Raw genomic sequence first — 24612 nt, forward strand, 5'->3', positions numbered from 1 at the left:
GTCCTGATTTCTGGGTGCCACATTAATAATGCGCACAGACCAGCTCTTGGCCATCTATTTTAAAACTTGCACAGCCTTTCCTGTGTTCTTGATTCTCCCTTTCCCTCCCTCCAATGCTACTCTATGTGCTAGTGTTCACCTTCAGTGATGGCCCTCATCTTAAAGGTATACTCCATTTCAGTGGTTCTCAAAGGGTCAGCTTTTTGAATGCACCAAAACAAATTCCATTAAGTCATAATATTAATCAAATTCCATGATATACAACCAAGATTTAGTTTTTCTTAACGTTTAAAACACAACTTCATTTCCAAGAAGTCAACTACATTCAGTTTAGCTCTCCAAATCTCTTTCAAGCAACAGCACAAACAGGAAAAGTTGAGGATATTTTATGAAAGAAGTTAACTTAGGCATATCTAAGTGAGACTTAATACTTAGGCAGTAAAGTGAAATTGTAGCCTGGACATTCTCTAAAGGTTGTTATATAAGGACTGATGTAAACCTGTGCCCAGAAAGCAGACATTCTAGGCCTGAGGATACATATTTATTTTAAACAACCTTTAACAATTTAGGCGGACATTCAACTATGCACTAAGGGAAAGAGAAAAGATAAAGGTTATTAAAAAAAAAAAATCAATTCAAAGGTAGGTGTAAGAAAGAGTACAGTTGAAACTTTCAGTTAAGTTTAGCATCACAAATCTTTGTGGTCAAACCCCTTTCATTTCTTCTATTAATAATGAAAAATACTTAAGATCTTCAGCCTAATATTTCAGTTCATGAGACTAAGTCTCTATGTATTTAACTGGGAACCTTAGGTTAGCAATCATAGACCTCCAAGGCAACTGCTGCCAAAAAGTCTAAAGTCACAACGATATGTACCTCAATTTCCTATAGCTGCAGTCCTTACAGAAAGGGAAATTTTCCTCTAGCATCAGGATCCTCAATACTTAAAAACATCAGACCAACCCATCCAGTCTTACTTACCTGCTGAATGGCCACGTTAACAGTTTTTTGAGCAACGTACCAGGCACTGTTTTAAATATTTTATACATATTAATTTTCTCAACCCTTAAAACCATAATAACGGTATTACCCCCCACTTTAGAGGTGAAGACACTGAGGCACAGAACAATTAGTTAGCCCTAGAGATGGTGACGATCAAATTTTTTAAAAGGAAAAAAAAATCTGTCTCCCGAGCACCCTCACCCTCAGAAAAGAGAATTCCTTTTAGAAACCCAACAGTAACTCTCAGTCTGATAGAGCTTTATCGAATTTCCACGATCAAGTAACCATTTCTCAGATTTATAAATTCCCATAGTTCTAATAAACTAAATTTACATATGGTATGAAAACATCCTATTAAGCCTACTCATAGCCTTTTAGCCTTTGTAACTATTTTCTAGATTTTAACTTTGCTGTTCCTTTCGTTATCTTTTGTCTAATTCTCAGGTAAACCCCAAATCTGAAATTTTTTCCTGGGACACCTGGGTGGCTCAGTCGGTTAAGCGTCTGCCTTTGGCTCAGGTCATGATCCCAGGGTCCTGGGACTGAGTCCCGCATGGGGCTCCTGCACTGTGTGCTCTCTCTCTGACAAAATCTTTGAAATTATTTTTCCTTTTTTAATCCATTTTATCAACAGTTTACATGAAACAATGTGCACCCATTTTGACAAATGTATACACCTGCATAACCCCTTCTATTAGCTTAAGTTCCCTCATGTCGCTTTTGCAGTAAATCCCCAAATCCACTTCAGCTAACCATTGAGCTGTCACTATAGATGAGACTTTTGTAGAAGTGAAATAATTTTAAAGGATAACCCAGGACCAAACTAAAACAGTTGACAAATAATGAAAAACATGAATAAAAACATTGGAAAGTGCATCATGCTCTAAGCACAGAATGCTTGTGAAATGGTTTTATCATTAAAATTCAACTCTCACTTCAAAAGTAGCCATAGTTTGGTTCACCAATCCCTACTTGACTCACATAAGGACTCTGATGGAAAAATAAAATTCATTTGCTCTACTGGCAGTACCTAACAAAAAGAATGAAGAGACAAACACACCCAAACCACTAAAATAGATGTAGTACATGTAACATTATTTGATTTCCTTAATTATACTGAGCATTGCAATTGTTAAACCAACACGAAAAAAAGACAGCGGACATAAGTGAGATCTCAGTTTATCTTTTTGGATGGTCCCTAAAGGTTTTGATGCTCCCATAATTCCTAGCTCAGAACAGGTGCTCACAACAGGTAGACAAAGGAGTTCACAACTCTTAAGAAAGGGGAGTTTTGGGGGTTTTTTTGAAGATTTTATTTTTCGACAGAGAGGGAGATAGCGAGAGAAGGAACACAAGCAGGGGGAGTGGGAGAGGGAGAAGCAGGCTTCCCACCGAGCAGGGAGCCCAACGCGGGGCTCAATCCCAGAACCCTGGGATCATGACCAGAGCCAAAGGCAGACGCTTAACGACTGAGCCACCCAGGCGCCCCAAGAATGGGGAGTTCTTAAGCTTAGGATGTGACAGCAATGAACTCCTCCAAAGTGTTGAAAAAGATGGTCCATCGTTCACATTCTTAAAAGGTGCCCCAAAACAGGATACAAAAGTAACTCACATATAAATGCAAAGCTCAACTGTCAGTTACTGCTAAAAACTAAAAGTTATGCCCAGGAAAAACTAATTACCTCTAAAGAATCTGCAAAACATAAAGATCTTCAAGAGAGAAATTTTCTAGCACTTTCTGAGCCAACAAATCCTTTGTTCAAATGAAATGTCACTTGGAAGCCCAAGATTTCCAACAACTGAAAAGGCTGAAGTAGGTGGTTATGGGTAGGCTGATTATTTCTCTCCTATCCCCAATATTATACCCCAATCTCACTGAAAGAGTCCTAAAAAGTAGTTCATAATCATACCTCCAGGAGCCTTTGCCTAATTTTAACATGTTAGCAAAAAATATTTTAAAGCTCCACTATCTCAAAAAGGTTTATGTTCTACATTTCTGCCTCAAGGCACTAAAGAAATATTTTGCTAGTTTTCCAAGAAGCATTTAAAGTTACTTGGTGATGTTAAACCAAAAATCTAGGACATATACAGCATGTCCTATGGAACCAGAATGAAAATATAAGTGTGTATGTGTTGTGGGTGAACAGTTTATATTGTATACCAGATCTACCAAGTTAATCCACCTCAATTTTAAATACCACAGGGATTTTCCAGACATCTCTCCATCAAGCCACTCCAACCCAGGCAATGCCAAACTTTACCCCAACGTTCCAATCCTGGGTGTTAATTTTCAACAGACACCGCACCATTTTTTATGGCTTATAAATCAGAAATGGGACTGATTTACTGGCTCTAACACATTATGACCCACTATGTATACTTTGGTGTTGCTAGACATTTAATTGTTTACATTAAACTTCAGAAAAATCTGTGTAAATCTTAGATTTCCAAAAGGAGCAAATTCACTTTCCATAAAAGCTCTGAAGTTTTTACCAACAGATAGTAGGAAGTATTCTCTACTTACAAGCCTTTACGCCATGTTCACAACCAAACACCTTACCAATGTATGGTGAAAGCAAGCTCAGCTTACTTCACACTAATACAATTGCTGTAATCACAATACTACTTTTGTAAGTGATTTCCTCTTAGATATTGTAGCTGGGAAGAAAAAAGTGTTTAACATTCCTTATTCACACCTTCATATTGGTGCTTTCTGATAACACATTTTTTTTTTTTTTTTTTTAAACGAAGAGCTGCCAAAGAAACAAAAGGCTCCAAAGAACTGCACCCTGCTCCCTGGAGCCTTCCATGAGGCCGCTGAGTCCTCATGTTCACTGACAGGGTAGCTCCAAGAGTAGTTGCTGCAGCAGCTGGGCACTTGCCTTGTTACACACCTGCTACAAAGGCTTCTATAGTTGGTTGTACTTCAGAAGAAACTGATACATCTCTCAAATAATCACAAGATAATTCTGGCAGCAACAGCCCACTTGACACCAAGCTGGATGAATATGAGTCTTGGATTTCTGAAGTGAAGACCTCCCTGGAAGTAGAACAGGGAGAGCTGAAAGGTTGAGAGTACTGTTTCAGATACATGTAAGCAGGAAACCCAACCTTAATATATCAACCACTTTTCTAAAAGGACGTTTACTCATTAAAGAATGAGAACTTCAGATATTTTGAAATTACAACCACTACTGTAAAGAAGCCTAAGAGCACTTTTTGTTTTTTAACATATGATTTGAGGACTTAAAACTCAGCTCACAGCTTTAACAATAGACACAATGCTGTCGAAGTCACCTCTGCATTCTACCTCTGACCGAAATGTTACTTACCACATAGAATACCTTTAGGAATAACTGGGCAAAAGAACATTAGAAGAGGATTCTCAAAGATGACTTTGCCATTATAGATGTGAGGTCTGAAGAAGGTTCGAACCACCAGAACAGTGACAGGAAGCTACATACTGGAAATGGCAGGAAGTCCAATAAATTGTGCGATGACTGTTAAGACCATATGGATTTTTGCCATACCGGACTAAAAATAAGTGATGGATAACAACAACAACCTACACTGAGTACTTTGGATAATCAGGACAGAGCTTGCTTCAATCAACAGTAAGTGGAAAACCAGTAATGGCAATAAACACCCTTAAAGTTACTTTTCAGGTGATGAGGTTAAAAAAAAAAAAAAAGAAAAAGAACACCCTGATTAACCCTAGAGGAAGAACATTAAAGGTTTACTGCTGAAGAATTATTTTAAAAGACAAGAGCAGGGCGCCTAGGTGGCTTAGGTGGTTAAGTGACTGCCTTTGGCTCAGGTCATGATCCTGGAGTCCCGGGATTGAGTCCCACATCGGGCTTCCCGCTCAGCGGGGAGTCGCTTCTCCCTCTGACCCTTCCCCCTCTCATGTGCTCTCTCTCTCTTTCTCGCTCTCTCAAATAAATAAATAAAATCTTTAAAAAAAAAAAAAAAGACAAGAGCAAGAATAGGAGATACATCTGGGTGGGGAAAAAACCCTAAAGGAAATGAGCCCAATAGGCTGCCCCATGAAAAGTCTCAAGATTCTAAAAATACATCTTAATGAGAAAACAAAACATAGGATTTTAATACCAATATACTTTTACATATGGAGCCAACAAGATTAGGCTCCCTTTAAAAAAATCTGTCTTGACTATTTGATGTGAAGGCTAGTTTTTTCTGGAAGAAGTATATGTACTTCACGCAAGTAAAAATACTTAAATCCCTTTTGGTAATTAAGATGCAGTAACATTAAAGATAACTACTGTAATACAACATGAACAGGATATCTATAGCTGTATTAAGCTTTCTGAGCTTTCCTGGTGTAGTATAGGGAATAACTCTTTAAACAAATTACTATTTAAACCAATTACTATTTTGATTACCTTAGAGGGCAGATCTGTCACCTCTCCAATTAGAAAGATTAAACACACGTGCAATACAATGACTGCAGCAAATACAAGGTTAAAAAATAGAATACCTTAGAAACCCTATACATCTTTCCTACGTGGCAGTGGTTGCATGTCCCCTAGAATAAGTATGTTCCTGCTTTTCTAATAATCATTTCCTTTTTAGTAATAGTTTTATTGTTCTTTATGCCCCTAAAACATTGGCTTTACTGGTTCTGAACTATAAATAGCATCCCTGTTATTTTTCTACCATGACTGACTTTTGTTCAACTTTATAGGCTTCATTCACCCATGCAGATAGATATGACCAGGGTCCATTAATTTTCATTGCTGTGTAGTATTCTGTGTAGATATTCCATTTATTTATCTGACCTGGATCCATGGGTTACTTCCCACATTACTTATAATATTATTTACGACATAACTTTTATTATTTATGTACCTAAGAGGCAGTGCCATTCAAACTATGGCCTGCAAACTAGCTGATTCAGAAGTTAAGAACCAAGCAGTACAATGCTTTACATTGTGGTACAAGAGCCTAGCTTGCTGACTGGCAGTTTAGGTAGCACTGGTCCACGGCTACATAGAACTGTTAGGTTTTTAGTGAAAAATGGTCTTCAACTCTTTTGCTCATTTTTCCTTTTTTGGCTTTTTCTTTCTTTCTTTTTTTTTTTTTTTTACTTGTGGGAGCTCTTCATGAATTTAGGATAACAATACCTCATTTTGAGAATTATTTGGGGATCGTTTTTGTTACAGTGTCCACGTTGAACATAAGACCCCTTCCTGGGGTGCCTGGGTGGCTCAGTCGTTAAGCGTCTGCCTTCGGCCCAGGTCATGATTCCAGGTCCTGGGATCGAGCCCCGCATCGGGCTCCCTGCTCTGTTGGAAGCCTGCTTCTCCCTCTCCCACTCCCCCTGCTTTTGTCCCTGCTCTCTCTCTCTCTCTGTCAATTAAAAAAAAAAAAAAAAAGACCCCTTCCTACTTTTGGTCATGCCAAATAGAGTATGTTGACCATACTGAACTTAGATGATACAATACTTATTTAGGAGCTCTTTATAAACTGGGCCCAAGAGGATCCTTACAGCAAAAAGCAAGAAATAGATGAAAAGTCATACATTCAAATAAACCTAATATTGTCTGCATAGGCACATAAATCATAGTAGGGAGTTTTAACAAAAAAAAAAAAAAAGAATTCAGCCAAAATATAAAACTGAAAAGCCCCTACAAGTTAAAGAAGTTTTTTAATTAAATATAAGGAGAAAGAAGAGAACGTGTAACTTATGATTCTTACTAATCAATGTTATAAGATTACTACGGCTACTTATGTTCCCAGTAACAATATCTTACAGCAATGCTGTCCAAGAATTTTCTGTGATAATTGAAACTTTATCACTGCCCAAAACAATAGCCATTAGCCACATATAGCTCCCCAGCACTCACAATGTGGCTCATGCAACTGAGAAGTGAATTTTAAATTTTTATTTAGTTTTAACTTTAAAAATTTAAATAGCTGCCTGGCTAGTGGCTACTATACTGAACACAGCAGTGCTTAGAGGATGCTATTTTCCTAACAAATTTTAAATTTCTAAGGATCAGGTCCACACACACAGATTAAAAACTGCCCCACCTCCAAATAACTTTGTTCAAGGTAACAAAGATCAATTCACAAGTTTACAAAGTTAGACTGTAGGGGCACAAAAAATAACAAACTCCATAGTAAGTTTAGAAAAGATGTTTAAAATGTGTGTTTACATAAGACAATGAAAAAAAGGCAAAAAGTTCAGAGAGCAGCATTTGAAAATAATTTATCTTGGGTCCTTCTCCAAGTCAATTAGTTACAGCCTTTTAAGACCTCATGGTGGCTAAGTATGGCCCAGGCAGGCTGAACATCAGTCTAATCCTTGTAACTCAGTATGCTGTACAAATATTTTCTATTCATGCCGTAATGTTCTTCAAATTATTCATTGGAATAGAGAAAAGGATGGCTAAATCTCTGCTTCAGTTAGCTTGTGACAAATTGCTTAAGTGTGCAAGGATGACCCTGGAATGGAGGTGAAGGACAAAAATAATACCGGTTTCCTAAGCCTTACCAATGTGAGAGCACTTCACTTGCGACAGCCTCCTTAGGCTTCTCTGAACAATGGCCAGCGTAGAACAGCCTTCTATTTACCTAGATTTTATAGTTTACAAGGTACAAATACCTCATTCACTCCTAATTGGAATTAAGTGTCTCAAAATTTCGGGGGGAGAGGGGGTCTCAAAAACACTGAAAATAAGACTACACAAGGGAGTGTAATGGAACACAAAACTTGGTAGCCATTATTAATCCTCCTGGCTCAACTATCTTTTGTAATAAATGCAAGAACCATTTTATCCCCTTTAAAAATTGGTCTATACTGCTTTCCAATCTTTTTGGCCCTCGCAGAAAAGATTCTAAATTTGCCCCCCCCAAAAAAAGCCATGCTCCCCAAACACTGTTATTCATTAACATATCTTCACCTTGTGCTTGTACAGAATACTTTCCTGCTAATTTACACCAGCAGTGAGGAACCATCAAATACTATTTTACGTATGCCAGGGGATACACATACTTTAAAAATGGTGTATTTCAAGGATAGCAGTTTTATTGTTTTGGGTTTTTTTTGTTTTTTTTTTTTTTGTCAAAGAGCACCAACAACCATTAATGAATGTTCTGTTGAATTTGTTTGCACAGACTCTGTAAATTATCCAAACAATTTTCTCCATAGTAAATCAAAAACCTGACCTGACTACTGACAACAGCAAAACATGAGAAAACAATACTAGTAAATTCATACAGAACATTTTTTTCCCTAGTTAAAATAATTCCAATTTAGTTAGGGCAGGTCCTATTAAGGCATATGTAAATATCACCAATCAGGAGACAAAACAGGAATATTTAAAATGATGATTTTTTTTTTTTAAAGATTTTATTTATTTATTTGAGAGAGAGAGAATGAGAGAGAGGAACACCTGAGAGGGGATAGATAGGGTCAGAGGACGAAGCAGACTCCCTGCCGAGCAGGAAGCCCGATGCGGGATTTGATCCAGGGACTCCAGGATCATGACCTGAGCCGAAGGCAGTCGCTTAACCAACTGAGCCACCCAGGCGCCCTAAAATGATGATTCTTATGAAGTTCCTACATGAACATGGTCAACTAATGACAACCACATAAAATATTTTAGACAAATTTTAAGAGCCCATTTAAACCACTCTATTAATAGAAACCTATTTCTAGATTTAGATACAACTTATTAAAAAGTATATGGTAATTATTAATCCAATCTGACTTCATCACCAGGTCTGCTAATAAAGCAGTTGAAGAGAATTTAGGGGGCGCCTGGGTGGCTCAGTCATTGATCATCTGCCTTCGGCTCAGGCCATGACCCCAGGGTCCTGGGATCGAGCCCCGCATCAGGCTCCCTGCTCAGCGGGAACCCTGCTTCTCCCTCTCCCACTCCCCCTGCTGGTGTTCCTGCTCTCGCTCGCTGTCAAATAAATAAAATCTTTAAAAAAAAAAAAAATAAAGAAGAGAATTTAGTTTTCTGGAAAGGATTATTTAAAATTTTTCCATTAGGCTAATTAATTTATTAGAAAACAGCGATAGCTAAAATAAGTTGAGAATCAGCCCACTGGAAAAAAAACCACACCAGCATAAAGCCATAAGGAACTCTTTTAAAGGCATTCAAAAGCTTTTCCACAATTACAGGACCTTCATTAATCTCAGATACTACAAGTGTTAAATATCTTTATAGTGCTCATAAATTACATCATACACATATTCCAAAGAAAAGTTTTCAAAGAAAAACTCTTATGTAAGCACCTGCCCAAGTTTCCAAATACTTAATAAACTATCTAAAAATTCAGACAGTTACCTGATTTTACCTGAAGGGAAATCCTAGAGTTTAGACCACTTGTACAGAACTAGTGGAGTATTACACCGTTTTCAAATAGAGTTCACATAGCTATATGCTTTGCAATGCCAAGTATTTTCCACAAAGACCAGTGTGTTAAGCCCTTTTAAGGACTTCTGGTTTTCCAAACAGTATTGTTGCTCCACAGGATTTTAATGTTCAGTATAACAAACTCCTACTGATATCTAAGGACATTTCTGGAATGTAGAACTTTCATTTGCCATTTCTACTAATTCTAGTCAAGAACCTTTGGAGTCAGATCGTCTCTGAATTTAAAATTTCTCAGATTTTAGAAAAGTACTATAGTACACATACTTTATATAACATTCTCCAGGAGGCCAAGCTAACACCCTGTAATAACATTTCTGCAACAAAATTTAGGAATATTGGCACTAACTGGGATAAGATAAAAATAGCATCAGCTGAAGGTTTTGTTCCCAAATCAGTTTAGGTTTCTTCAAGAAGGCTATAAAATTTTAAGTAACTTTTAGACTTTAGAATTATATGCATAAAGGATTGTGGACCTGTAGCTTTGTAGCAAAGCTTCCAGTACTAAAGTTTTGTTCAACAGAATAATATACATTGTACCTGGACATAATAAATCAGTTACTCTGGCTGCCAGAACCGGCAGAATAAGTATCTTTAGGATATTCTACCTGTGCTCATCCAACCCCAAAAGAGGAGTAAACTATGAACTTTCCCAGTACTACGTTAATTATTTTAAATAAAAACTTTCCCAGATTTGGCAGAATCATTTATTAACCTATCAGTTCACTGATACAAGTTTAAGAGGAAACATCACTAGAAATATTAAATATAATGCAGTTATATTTACATTAAAGAGGTTTCAATTAAAAGCCTGTCTTTTAATATGATCTTCCTTAAATCATGAAGCTTGTTCTTGAATTTCCATTTTAGAATCTATTCATGACTGTGATGTCAACTAGACCCCACCCCAGAAAAGTTAAATGTCCAAGCCAATGAGGGGGAAATATCAGATATATTGGAAATAGAACAGAGGACTAACAAAAATCAAGGGATAACAGACTTGGGGCTGAGATGGCAGCAACAGTGCTTCTCTTTAACTATGTATACAAGCCACCTGGTTAAAATGCAGCTTGAGTCAGGTATGGGTGGGGCTGAGATTCTGTATTTCTGTTACAGATGATGCTATAATCCCAAAACCCACACTACATTAACGAGGGGTGCTTAATACACTCAAAAATGAAAAATCATCGTTATCAGTTCAGGGCTAAAGGAACTGTTCTAGTTATAGCTATGATTTTAAAAATAAGCAGTTTGCTCAAACTCACACAGCTAGGACAAAGCAAGTATGAGAAATCCTCCAGTCGGGTTTCTGTCAGTAGAACTTTCAAGAAATCCTATTATTTAAACTGTTTATTTTACCCTCTCTTTAGCCTTGCAAATGTGTTGAAAAGGTCTGCTTTAACTTACTTTAATTAGATAGAACATACATTTTTATTTGATAGAATCTAACATCAGACCATAGAAACACTAAATTGATACCCTAAACTTTCCTGAAAATTTCAATTATTACCTCCAAGTCTCTGGACAACTTAGAAACATCCAAATCTCAAAACCTAAATTTCAATAGCAAGAAACCTATATAAAAAAAAAAAACAACTATACAAATTTAGCAGCACAAATTCAAAGAACAGTTTACTGTAGAATTATATTTTGCAGTTTTAAGTTCAGTCAAAATTCATCCAAGAAAATCTGTTCAGTAAGTAACATGCTGGGAGACACACATATATCATCTCTCGGTAAGTCCTCTAAAAACAACCGATTTTTCCCCACCAGCTGAGTATCACAGAAAGTCATTTCATAAAACAATTATAAACTCTAGTAATCACATTATACCTGGCAAGATGCTCAAGCTAGAAAAACAAGATTCAGCTCTTCTATCCCATACTGTGGGGTACATAGCATCAGTGAATGGAATGAAGAAAAGAATCTTTTGCTCTATTTAAATATGTCTCTTTTGGGGCGCCTGGGTGGCTCAGTCGTTAAGCGTCTGCCTTCGGCTCGGGTCATGACCCCAGCGTCCTGGGATCGAGCCCCGTGTCGGGCTCCCTGCTCCTCGGGGAGGCCTGCTTCTCCCTCTCCCACTCCCCCTGCTTGTGTTCCCTCTCTCACTGTCTCTGTCAAATAAATAAAATCTTTAAAAAAATAAATAAATAAATATGTCTCTTTTTTCTGATTAAGCCCAAATATTTAAAAATTCACCAAGTCAAACAGTTGAATGATGGACTAAACCACTGCCTACACCTTAAATTAAAAACAGAAATACAAAAATCTCTCCAACTTATATTAAAACCTGGACTAGTAAGATTTCCTAAAACTTAAGCTTGTGTTCCGTACTTAAATATAGTAATACTTTTTATGTACCCAAAATAAATTAAGTGATCTAATCATTGGTAAACAATGCATACAAAACAATCAGTATACCCATAACTGCCAAGCCTTTAGAGATTTTTAAAAGAGCTTTAAGAGTCACTTCGCTTTAAGAGATAAGTACACTTTCAAGTTTTGAAAAAAACTGAGCAACAAGAACTCTCCTTTACTTCAATCTTACATGACCCCCAGCTTAGATGTGAAAATACTTACATGGACAAGTTAGGAGATGGAACCCCCCTATCATCAGCTAGGTTCCCAAGGTGGCTCAGCGTTGAAGTCGAACTGCTCTCTATACAGCACTTCTCCTAGGCCCTCTGGGTAGTTGTATACTTGGTCAGAAAGTTCGCCCTAAAGAATGAAATAGAAGTAGTAGTAAACAGTCCTAAACTAAAAAAAAAAAGTTAGGTTGTGCTTCAAGCAGATTAAATTGACTTAAAGATTAACTGTAGGAATAACTTTCAGTTTTAAAAGTGTTTCATTAGTCACATTACACAAATGATGTTTTCAAAGGGTTTACCAAAGCACTTTTTTCTGTAGTAAAAATTTCCAAGCTGCTATAGTACAAAATTCTCAAAGCCTGATATCATGATCCTCTTACCAACTTGTTTTATCTACTCACTCAGTTTCCAGCCTTCATCTAATTTCATTTTCACTTTTATTTATCCTCCAAAAACCCAAATTTCTAAGTGGCCTAAAATTGAAAATTTGCAAGTACCCTTATCAACCTAATGTATAATGTTCTGGCATGATCTGTAATCTGGAACTACCCAGGACATTTCTCTTACTCTCCAAATTCCAAGTTCTTTACTTAAAAAGTGTAAAATCTTACTACATACCACAAAGAAGATCTATGACTTAGCTGATACATCATGTATGTGAAGTAACACTTGACAGCTGCTTTGTGTATTAGGCAAGTAACTTAAGGTTTACACCTCTCTTCCTTATACCTTAACCTACCTAGACTTAAGTCTACAATCACTAGAACAACATATGAATGTGAAAAGTGCTTAACATGTTACAAAATGTTAAGTTTTAGCAATGGTTATTACCTATTATGGTTTGCTTGGATGGACTTCTCACTTCTAAACTGCTACATCTATACTTCTAATAATTAGGTGATTGCTACTTTAAAGAAGTATAACCTGACAGCATTTGCTAGAAAGGGTGATGAGGAAACCAGAAAAATGATGAAACTAGAAATTAGAATGTTAAGAATCAGAGAAATTTCAGAATTACTCTAGGCATCTCTAAAGCATCTCAAAAAAATAAAAATTAAAAAATAAAGCATCTCTCGTCTCCACCAGGATAGAAGCATCCTTGTGGTTCTTTCAACCTACTAGGAGAATCTGCTCACACACTCAGATGAGTCAAGAACCCATACCAACATGTAACAGTGATTATAACCTTACATTAGATTCCAAATGATATACTCCAACAAAACAAAGATTGATTCTTCCCACACCAAGATAATTTTAAAAATAAACTAAAAGCTGACTCATGCTGGAGACAGAGATAGAGTTCATTCTCAATTATCCTAACGAATTATCCTGGGTGAGACACTCTCATCGCGGCCCCCCCCCCATGTATCCACACAGCTATTCTGCTTAATGCAACCCAAGAGCAGTGATGTAAAATGTTAAGGATATTAAACTTCAGACATTCAAAAATGTTCTTCAGCATGATCTCTAAAACATTTCCACCTAACAAAAAGATACTAGTAGGAAATGAAGGTCCTAAAATATGAAAGGCACACCTTAGTAAAATAAAAGGGGTACACAGGGTAAGAGGGCCATTTACATACAGGATAAATAGAATATTTGTACAGTTAAAATAAACCATAAAGGAAATTAAATGAAAATGTGGAGAAAAAGAGGTACAGGAAAAGATAAATCTCATTTAGAATGGAATGTGTAAATCAGTTGGATCACGAACAACATTGCAATCTAGTTCTTTTAACTGAAGAGAATGTCTCATATCTAGGTGAACAAGCATAGGGAGAACTAGTCTTGACTGGTCAGCAGGTCACTAACACACACACACCCACACCCTCCCATTACTTTTACAGTAACTATCCCGAAGCCTAGAAGCCCCAAATCATCAGTATTTCTCTGAATGACACATATCGATTGCCTTTACCAATGACTTTGAAAGTTGCCATGTGGTATTCTTTCCAAAACCCCCAAACTCCACCCTAATTATGAGAAAAACATCGGACAAGCCAAATTGGGGGACATTCTACTGAATATCTGGCCAATACTTCTCTAGGCTGTCAAAAGGACATGACAAACAAGGTTAAGAAACTGTCATAGATCAGAGAGAAATGGGGAAGACATGACAACTGAACGTAATGTGGTACCTTGGATTATCCTGGAACAGAAAAAGGACATTAAAAACTGATGAAATTCAAATAAAGTCTGCAGTTTAGTTAAAAGTAATGCATCAAAGTCACTTTTAGTTTTGACAAATATACCACAGTAAGATGCTAATAATAATGTGAACTGGGTGAGAAGTATGCAGCTCTGTACCTTTGCAACTTTTCTATAGATCTAAAATTATTCCAAAAGTTTATTTTATAAAATCAGGCAAAATATTCACATAATGGACTACCATTGAGGAATATAAGTAACCACCTACTGATATATGTACCACGGAAGAGTATCAAAAACCTGCTGAGTTAAAGCCTTTTACACAAAATAATGCTAAACAGTGTAATTCCATTTACATGGGAGTTCTAGAGTAGACAGAACTAATCTATGGTTTAAAAAAAATCAGAATCCTGGTTGCCTCTGGAGAGTGGGGGGATGGCATTTGAAGGCACAAAAGAGAAGTTTCTGGGGTGAGGGCAATGTTCTACTTCTTGACAGGTCTGGATTACACAACTCTTTTTTTGGTCAAAACTCATAAAATGGTAAGACTTAAATCTGTGCACTTTACCGTTACGTGAATTTTATCCAAAGTTTTTTTTTGTTTTTTTTTTTAAGGAATAAACAGTATTAAACTATGATATGTTCTTATGAACTGAAGTTAAGAGGGGTGAAGTGTTTCTGGCGTCTCCAACTTTGAAATACATGGAACAATGAGATGGATTGATGAAAAGATAGGATGGCAAATAAAGCAAAGTGTTAAATGCATCTAGGAGAGGGTACAATTCTTTCGCCTTCTCTGTATGTTTGAAAATGTATGAATTAAACCAGAGTAGCAAAAGAGTAGGCACTGATTACTTGATTACTGCACCTACTATATCACATTTAATCATTAGGAGCCTATCTTTCCCACTAAATGTAAACTCCTCAGGGCTCCTTTGTCTTCATGACCAGCATCTGCACTCACATATTTGTAAAAAATTAAAAGATTAGGACCTTGCCCGACAATCATTAGCCATATTTCTGCCAGGTTCGTCCCATCAACTCTTCCCCATCACAGAGCACTTCTCTCTCCCCTAAGAGTCCTTAGGTTCCCACCCAAGCTGGGGGCTTAAAGGTGGAAACACCACGGAACAGAAAACATCTTAACAGATCCAAGATGCCACCACAAAACTCAGTTAAATATGAACATCAGGTTTCCGAGTCAGCAGTGTAGCCCAAGAAACATACACGCTCATGAAATATTCTGGGCAAGAGTTAAAAACGTCACCATCATTCCTTTTGGCAGTCAAAATAGTACTTGATAAGCCACCCAAGCCTACCGTTCTCCCTCTCACTCCCCAGGAATCGTGGCGCGGACGGGAAAACGAAGCCATGGTGACTAATCCTCAGGCTCCAAGAGGTGACTGAGGTTGAGTGAACGCGACTTGGCCCAATCAGAAGCGCCGCAGGGGGCGGAGCGGCAGCCCCGAGGCTTCCAGAAGGGGCCAAAGGCCTCTCCCTCGCTACCTGACACCGGGGCTTCCCTGCCTCCGGGCCCCGAGTGGCGTCAACTTTCCTCCACCAGAGGGGGGCCGCACTCCCCGCACCCCCAAGAACCCGTCCTCCTCCGGCAGCTGTCAGAGGAGGTCGCCGCCAGGCCCGCCCCGCTCCATTCATAAGGCCCCGGCCGTTGCAGCCCTTCGCGCCGCCTGCGGGAATACCGGAGGCGATGGTGCGACCGGGCTCCTGGCCGGGGCTGCGGGACCAAGGCCCCTCAAGGCTGCAGCCCGGCCCCCTCCCCGGAAACAGCAATGCACCACGGGAGAGGGGTGGGGGCCGCACGCCGCCAGGAGACGACGCCGACCCCCGGCGGAGACCCCCGCGAGCGCCCCCACACGCACACGCCCCCTCGCTTTAACCGCGGCGGTCCTGCTCCGTCGAGCCGCAGGCGGCCGCCTGAGGGCCCCGAAGCGCGCCCGCCACCCCAGCCCGCCGCCGCGGAGGGACCGACCGCCGCCACACACACACCGCCGTCCGCCATGTTCGAGGCAGCCGGCCGCGGGGCGCTGCGGGGCCCAGCCGGTAGGCACCCGGCAGCTCCCCGAGGCCGGCCCCGCGCCCCCGCGCCCCTCGGGGTCGGTACTCACGTGAGATAACGGCCCAAAGAGTCGGGTAAAGCGTCTTCTCTTTTTCGGCGGAATTTTTAAAGAGGGATGTGGTTACCTTGAGCAGAAATACCCAAGGCGGCCTGGGCCATAGGCTGCGGGGACGACGTGGGGGAAAAAGCGCGGCACCGACACCAGCTGTGCAGCAGTGGCGGCGGCGGCCGGAGGGAGAAATAGAACAGCGCAGGTAAAAGAATGGCGAGGGCTGGGTGGGGAGAGGATTCGGCCTCGTCACACTGCAGAGCCGAAGAACGAGAAAGGATGAGAAGAGGCGAGGAGAAAAAAAAAGAAACACTGCAGCCGAGCGAAAAGCCAGAGAGTGTGGGAAGGCGGCGCCGGGGACGCCAGTATTTATAGTGAGGGGGCGTGGTCTGATGACGTCACAGCCGGCCGGGCCGCCGCGCGAGCGGGGCGGAGCCGGGCTGCGGCCCGGGGCGAAGGGAGGGAGCGGAAGAGAAAGGCATGAGACGAGGACTGGGGAGGCTGAGGGGGACGGGGGGCGAAAGGGGGCGGGGCAGGACGGCCGACCCCGGGTGCAGGTGCCGACCGCCTGGTGGTGGCTTCCCGCTCTCCCGCGGGCGGTAGCTCCTCCGCCCGCAGAGCTCCTGGCGCGCGGACGGGGGCGGTCGAAGGAAAAGGGGCGCGCCTGGGCCGGAGCGCAGCGTCGCCCCGCGCCTCCACTCCTCAGGCGCCTACGCTCACGCCTGTCGCTGGCCCCGGCGCTTTGGGAGTTGGGCCCGGCTCTCTGGCGGCCAGGACGCCGGGAGCCGTGCTGGGCCAGGGGCGGCGGCCCGCGTGCACTGCCTGGAGAGGCTGTAAGGGAGGCCTGTGAAGGCCTTCGCCGGAACTCCCCCCTCGAGAGCACTACGCTTTTTGAGGGTTCCACAGGCTATGCCTGGGAACCGCCCTCCCAGAGTGAGGTTTCAGCACTCGTAGGATACCGCGCTCCTTTATGGAAACGAGTTCCTCTTGCCCGGGATGGGTGGGCCCAGCGCGGTGAGGTTACAGAGCCTCGTGACCGCGTGAAAAGATCCCCAGTGCTTGTATGTTACAATATGGTGCAGTAGGAATTTTTTTTTTTTTTTTAAGGAATGTGGCCTCTGTGTCCTAATTTAAAGGGTTGGTGCAGTCACACCCAGTCCTTATTGATGAAGGACCAGTGTTGGAGAGAGGATTACTGATGTTATAAACGCACATTACTTTAATCCTCCATCTCGTTTTCGCATTTTAATTTTACTACTTAATAAACTTTTTTTTTTTTAACGGGGGAACCTAGTACGACCTACATTAACTTTTATTCTCATCTTTCAAGAATGTCTTCATATTAGTGATCAGAAACGTTGAGTCCTCTCATGCTAACGCCTTGCGACTCGGAGTCAATGACACAAGTGAAATACGTATTTACACATCCCTCCCAAGTTAAGATCCATGAGAGTAAGACCCTGACTTTTTTTTTTTTCGTTCTTCCACACTTTCAGCTTGCTTTGTGAGCAGCACTGTGATTGATTAATAAACCATAAATTAGGAAGGAAGAGAAAGAGCCTTCCTGGGTGGAAAGGTAGCAACGCTGAAATGTGGGCTTTTGGAGGAAGTTATTAGGTAAAAATTGGGAGCTGTGGACTCTTCCTAATTTCGTTTTTCCGTATTTCATTTTGCTATATCTTGACTTCCCCTTCATTCTATAAAAATTCTCTTTGATTCAGAATATTTATAAACACAGCACTTTACTAGACCCCCTGGTGGAAGGAGGAGGCTAGAGATGAATACACTACTTGAAATTTTGCTTACAATCCAGCAGGAGAAATAAGAAAACTACCCAAAATAACTAGATTGTTTTTACAGGTAAATAAGTAATATGCTGCGTGGAACCTAGTGGAGGGAGGAAATGATTGCAGCTAAGTGAGAAAGGCTGCTGGGGAAAGGTAGTGATAAATTTTGAGAGCAGATGTTCCAGTCATTGGGAAAAAGTGATTTTGAGAGCAGATATTATAGGCAAGGGAACCAAGTGAGAGAAGGCACAGAAATGGACTAGTTTAGAGAACTCTGAGTGGGCTTTCTGGCTCCAACATAGGGACCTGGTTGCTAGTGAGATTGAAAAGGTAGGTTAGGGTGAGATCAAGAAGTGATCAGAGTTTGGACTTTATTCTGGAACCATTTAAGCTTGGACACGATATACTCAAAGATGTTTTTAAAAGATTATTCTGGCATCAGTTGGCTTGAAAATAGAAAGTTTGGAAGACAAAGTAAAGGAGACTTAAAAAAGTTAAGAATTCTAAGGGTTCAGAATGGATGGAAGGGAAAAGGCATAGAAAGAGTAGAAGGTAATCTTGAATGTCAAGAGGGATAAGAAGGTGTCAAATGATTTGGGTATATTAAGCTAATCAACAGGGAGAATTCTGGAATCATGAACACAGGTAGAAATAGAAGGACCCAGTTTGGAGGGTAGAATATGAGCCTGCTTTGAGCATAGTTAAAGCTGTTGATATAATACCCACGTAAAGGGGTCCAAAGGCCCCTGGAAACAGGGAGATCTGGAGCCCTTTTGGCTATGAATTTGGGATCCTCTGCTTTGGACATGATGATTAAGGAAATGTTGAGGCCTACAGGAAAAGGGATATAAGCAAAGGAACCTGAGAAATGCCAGAAAGAAGAGAAGCTAGCAGAGAAAACCAAGAGGACCAGCCAGAGAAGAAGAAGGAGACTCACCATAGTACAATGTCAAGCCATGCAAGGAGGGTGTTCCAAGATGGAACAAGTGATCAAGATGTCCCATCACTCAAACAGGATGGGAAGGGGGTTCTGATTCTGGCAAATGGCAAATCATTGGTAAACTCCAATCTCATGTTAAGTTTGGATTTTTGTCCCAAAAAAATTTCAATCATGGGAGTGTTCTGAATTTTAGAAAAAGGAGAATGTGAGGATGGGAAGAAGAAGGGCTATGAGTGTATGGCGGAGAGAACACTTGGAAAGCTATGGTAGTGATCCATTGAGAATGATAAGGTCCTGAAAAGAAGTTATCTGTGACTTTTAACTGAGTAATTTCAGTGGAGTGGGTGGCACAGAGTGAAATTTGAGTGAGGAGTAGCTGAAGTGAAGTCATTAGATGTTGACCACTCTTTCAAGTGGAAGGTACTGGACCTGAGCCTAATTCAACATCATTTATACTATGAAGCTATTCAACAACCAATAATTCAAACTATGTGCCCTCATGATTAGTGTTTGTGTATTCAAAATTAAAGAATAATGCAGCTAGCACTATTTATTGTATTCAATGAATACAACAGAACCTTAAAAATTGTACTTCAGTGGACTAACCAACATAGTATGTAACTTTAGCAAAACGATAGCTTCCTAATGAGAACAGCATATTTAATTGTGTTTGGGGTTTGAGGTTGGTTTTTTTTGCCAAGTCAGGTTACTCATATATAAAAACACAGCTAGTGCCAGGGAAAGTATTATTATTATTAAACGGAGAGCCCTAAGTGATACAGTACCATTCACACTTAGATCATCTTGGTCTATTGATTCAAACTCATTTGCTTTCATGCCAATAGATATAAAAGTTGGAATGAATTAGATTGCTGATAAAGACAAGTTATTCAAAAACAATAGGTATACTAAAACCACCAGCCTATAATAGAAATATCTTGTTATCACATGTATAAATGTGACAAATGTAAAGAGTCCAATTTAATCGAGAGTAAAAATACCAGTTTAATGGGAATGTTTAAATACAGCTTAACAAGCACTTTTATTGCTACAGTACATTCTTAGAGTACTCTTTATCATATAGAAAACTAAAATATATAGATTTTGTTTTGGGTGTTTTTTTGAGACTTTTAAAGTTTTAATGTTAAGTTTCATAGGAAATGGTAATATTCTTTGAAATTCAAACATTTTAAAGAATACTTTGTAAAAATAACATTTCCAAACTGATATACAGTAGAAGAAATATGACAGATTAATAATTTTTAGCCATATTTCCACAGTTCAAATTTTCACATAGGCAAAATATATAGGTTTTGAATAGTTAAACATTCACATTTTTAAAAAAGTTTAAGTAATCTCAACACCCAACGTGAGGCTTAAACTCACAACCCCAAGATCAAGAGGCACATGCTGTTCCAACTGAGCCACCTAGGTGCCCCAAACATTCACTTTTTTTTTTTTTTTTTTGGCGGGCAGCAAAGCAAAGTTTATTGAACGATAGTAAAGTGATAGCACAAATCTCCCAAAGAGGGAGGGGACCCAAGAGGGTTGCCCCAAACATTCACATTTTAAAACATGATATTTCAGTTGTCTACTACATCTTTTGGTGAACTCATAATCTTCTAAAAAGCTAACCTGCTTCACAAGAACCTAGTGCTATGGCTTTTATGGACTAGTAAAAATGGGTAAAAGTGTTTCCAAATTACTTTGCAGAGTACAGAATACAGATTATATACCATTCTCTCCTTGAATGAAATAGATCTAAGGTGCTGCCCTTTATTTGTTAAATATCTGTTGTTAAAAATCTTTTAGAGCTGTAATTCCTTTACCTAGGTTGATTTTCATCTCAGATGAGAAATCACTTATTTTGAAAAGAGATTTTTGATTGTCATGTTTAATTTTTTTTCTCACAGAATTTAGGTACCAGGTCAGTAGAGTTCTGTGGCCCTGCATCCCAGCACTGACTTGAAGTTGTTCATGTCCATCACCCATCTTTGTCCACAGGATAATTTAACCCATAGAACGGTATGCCTGGCAAGCAAAGGGTGATGGAGCCTAGATTCAAACCCTGGTGTAAGGAAAAAGCAGTTTTTCTATTTTCATTTCAGTGGCCATATATGTCATTAGATATGGGTCAGCATTTTACCTCTCTCAAGTGACCTGGATGGTTTCTGTGATAAGCAGGTCATAAGCAATACACTGATGTCTTTTATTACAAATAAAAGAAGTAACAAGTTACTGATAATTTAAGAGGACTGCTTCAGAAACCTATGTAAGCGGCCAAAGCAATAATCCAGTTTTACAAATTAAATGTAACATACATGACTAGAATAATCAATGGACATGATCCATGAGTTTGCTCTTTTATATCTTCATCTAATCTTTGGAAGTGAGGAAATCCTTGGAAAGTTAATTTCATTGTCACTTTGCTGCAAGGCATTGTCTGATAACAAGTGTTTTATTGGTTAGGTAATATATAGTAAGATAGGCTTGTATTTCTCTGTCTCAAAAAAGCTGTTTGGCAGATATTCCTAAACTTTTTGGTTATGGGCATAGAAAATAGGAGCTCTGAAATCTATTCTTGTCCAGTTTGAATTATGGTTTGCTTTATTTTCTTTAATAAATAACCTAGGTGAGCACCTACATTATTGTTAATAACAGTAACTGTGGGCTACATTGTATTTAACAAGAATTTTTAAATTACTTTGTCACTTAATTTGAAATTTTGCAAATGCTCTTGTAAACATATCAATCTAAATTTGTTTTATCTAATTTTAACTGGAAGGAGAGGAGTCCATGCAAAAAATACAATAAAAGATTAGTTCTTTACCAAAATAGGGAGAAGAAATGTAGATGACTTGCTTTCACAAAAATAATCTTTTTTGGGACGCCTGGGTGGCTCAGTTGGTTAAGCGACTGCCTTCGGCTCAGGTCATGATCCCAGGGTCCTGGGATCGAGTCCCACATCGGGCTCCTTGCTCAGCAGGGAGCCTGCTTCTCCCTCTGCCTGCCTCTCCCCCTGCTTGTGTTCTGTCTCTCTCTCTCTGACAAATAAATAAATAAAATCTTTAAAAAAAAATAATAATAATCTTTTTGTGCCATTCAATCATCTATTATATAACAGTTTAAAAACCTTCATTTAGTCTTGGCTCTACTTGGCTCAGTCACTTAATTCTAAGCTACCTCCATTTCTTTAAGAAAAAAAAAATGTATTCCTTATCCCTTTGGAAGTACTTCTCCCCTGCCATACCTTGAGATCTTCTGGTAACTGCCATCTTCTTCACCCTGGCCTCCTAAGCGATAGGAACTAGTTCAAGAATTAACAGCTTCTCATGCTATCTGGGGTGCAGAGACAGCTTAATAATCATTGGTGCATGTTGGATTCAGACCATTCTTTCCTTGGTTAGAGGAAGGAGGACTGACGAGGGAATCATTTCTTCTAGGGCTCCAATTATGACAATATGAGCCAGGAGTTGCCAGTACCCATGATCCCAGAAGAAATCTATGTGAAAAAAATGAAGCCAAGTCACATCATGAAGAAGGGAGAGTTAGCATTCCAGTTGTCCCATTTTTCTTGCTCTTCAGTTATACCAAACAGAGAAATTCCATCTTTCTTGTCTAACCTAATAGCTTAGCTTTTTGTCACTTACAACCAAGAATCCAGGCCTACACAAGATAAAAAGAAAAGATATTCATTTAGTTCAAAAAATCAATTGCACAAGTACAAGACAAGAGAGTCCTGATTGTTCTCTAAGTGGCACCTAGGGAAGGTAGTCGCCCACAAGCTTGCCATGAACCAACAAAGGCATGGAACTGCTAAAAACAAAAACAAAAAATCTGAATGCAATAATTTGGGGCTGCATTAATAAAAGTACAGGTCAGAAGGGAGGTAGCAGTTTAGTTTACTATTTTGCTTAAACCCCAACTGTAGCTTTTCTGTTTTGGGGTTTGTAAACACAACTTGCAAACAGTTTTGTTGTTGTAAAGTTCTAGGTAGTACATTGTACAGGAGAGTGAAAACCACACAGCTTGGAGGAAGATAGCCATACAGGTGAGGAGTCTAGAAAACAACATATTACTAGAAATGATAAAAATGTTAGAGGTTGGCAGAAAAAGACAGAGGGAAAATGAAAAAAAGTACAAACAAAAGCTACCATTTTTTTTTTACACACCAAGTCCCAGGCACTATTCTAAAGCCCTTTGTATTAATTATTTAATCTTTCAATAAGCCTATCAGGTAGGTCTTACTGTGCCCATTGTACAAAGGAAGGCAGCTATGCTCACCACTATACCACCAACGCCCCATTGTACAAAGGAGGAAAGAGAAGTACGGTGAGGTTAAGCAGCTTGCTCAAGGTCACCCAGCTGAAAAGAGAAGGTCCAGATTTGTATCCAAAGATGTCTAATGCCCAAGATCCAGCTTCAAGCCCCTCACCCATATTGCCTCTTTGACCACATCTATAGAATATGTCAGGCTCTGTAGATGGATGGGTGGGAGAAACTATGGTGTCAGTCCAGATGGCAGAGCTAGGACCAGTGGGTTCCCTTGCCTAGATGTGCATCTTATCCCTTGCCCTGAGTTCCCACAAGGTTTGGTTTGGGCCTTACTGTGCCCCTTTTACTTCTTTGTCTTATGTTAATATTGTCTGAATTTGTGAACAAGGTATTAAGCTTCTTTAGGGCAAGGATTTTGATAGTTTTTTAAAATCTTACAGAACACTCAGCACGGTACCTTACACATAGACCTCTAGTTACTTCCCAACAAGGTAATTAACGGATAATGCCATGGGATGTCTTACAGAGCAGAAAGCTATCTTGCCACGGTTTGCTCAGAGGTACAGAGGAGGTTTCTGCCCTGGGAGGATGTTGGACCCGAGGGACCTCCTAAACACTTTCCTTCCCTAACCACAATGTAGAGGTGAAACATACTCATTGCTGTTCATTATATACTATTTTTTAAAAACAGAATTTGACATTATTTTAACTTTAAATGTGATGATTGTATATCAACATATAAAGAAGTTTTCTTTATCATTCTTCACTTGCTTATATGAAAGGATGCTTTTTATCTGTGATTCGCCATTTTATTGAGTCCTCCTCTTCCCAGGGACATCAATAGCCTACAATAGAAAAAAGAAAAGAAAAGAAAATGACTGTGTCTACTTTGAGAGGAAGAATAGTATTTTTAAAATAAATTTTAAGTTGTAGCCACAAAAGTGGGAATGAACTGTCAAACAAAAACGGGGGTGTTTTGTATTATATCTGTGTACCTAGTTTCCAAGAAAAGAGTGTTTGCTATTCAAAGAAAGTGAATGAATAGAAAATGAGGAACACTATACTAGTACAACATCAAGAATGCTTTAAAAACAAAAAAGCCAGTCATTGTTCTTTGCACACAAAACAATGGTTCTTAACAGCATATTGACTCCTAAATCAAATAGCAGCAGCAGCTCTCGAGTGGGAGCTGATCTAATGCAGAGGGAGTGTGTTGTGGCATGCCTCCTACTTCCCAGGCACCGGACCCTCGGGCAGCAGAATTACATGACTTTCGAGCACTGGGATCCAACACTGTCTGGCTAATACCACAGTGAAATGATGAACTCAACCTTTTAG

At 39.6% G+C, this 24612-nt stretch overlaps 1 protein-coding gene across 4 annotated transcripts in view; it reads right to left on the reverse strand.

Annotated features, from left to right (window-relative positions):
• Positions 1–16619, reverse strand: part of AZIN1 (antizyme inhibitor 1) — a 31742-nt gene extending 15123 nt beyond the window's left edge. The window contains exons 1-3 of one of the 4 annotated variants that reach the window (XM_035011674.1): positions 16273–16619; positions 11991–12128; positions 3897–4042 (exon numbers count right to left, since the gene is read on the reverse strand). The gene's annotated coding sequence lies outside the window, so the exon portion shown is untranslated. Of the gene's footprint in view, positions 1–3896; positions 4064–11990; positions 12129–16272 lie in introns of all 4 variants that reach the window. The other 3 variants (XM_035011675.1, XM_035011672.1, XM_035011676.1) reach the window with 3 other exon arrangements.
• Between the last annotated feature and the right edge of the window lie 7993 nt (positions 16620–24612).

This window comes from Mirounga leonina, unplaced genomic scaffold (genome assembly GCF_011800145.1).
Source record: "Mirounga leonina isolate KUSES-001 unplaced genomic scaffold, KU_Mleo_1.0 Mir_165, whole genome shotgun sequence".
NCBI classification, from domain to species: Eukaryota; Metazoa; Chordata; class Mammalia; order Carnivora; family Phocidae; genus Mirounga; species Mirounga leonina.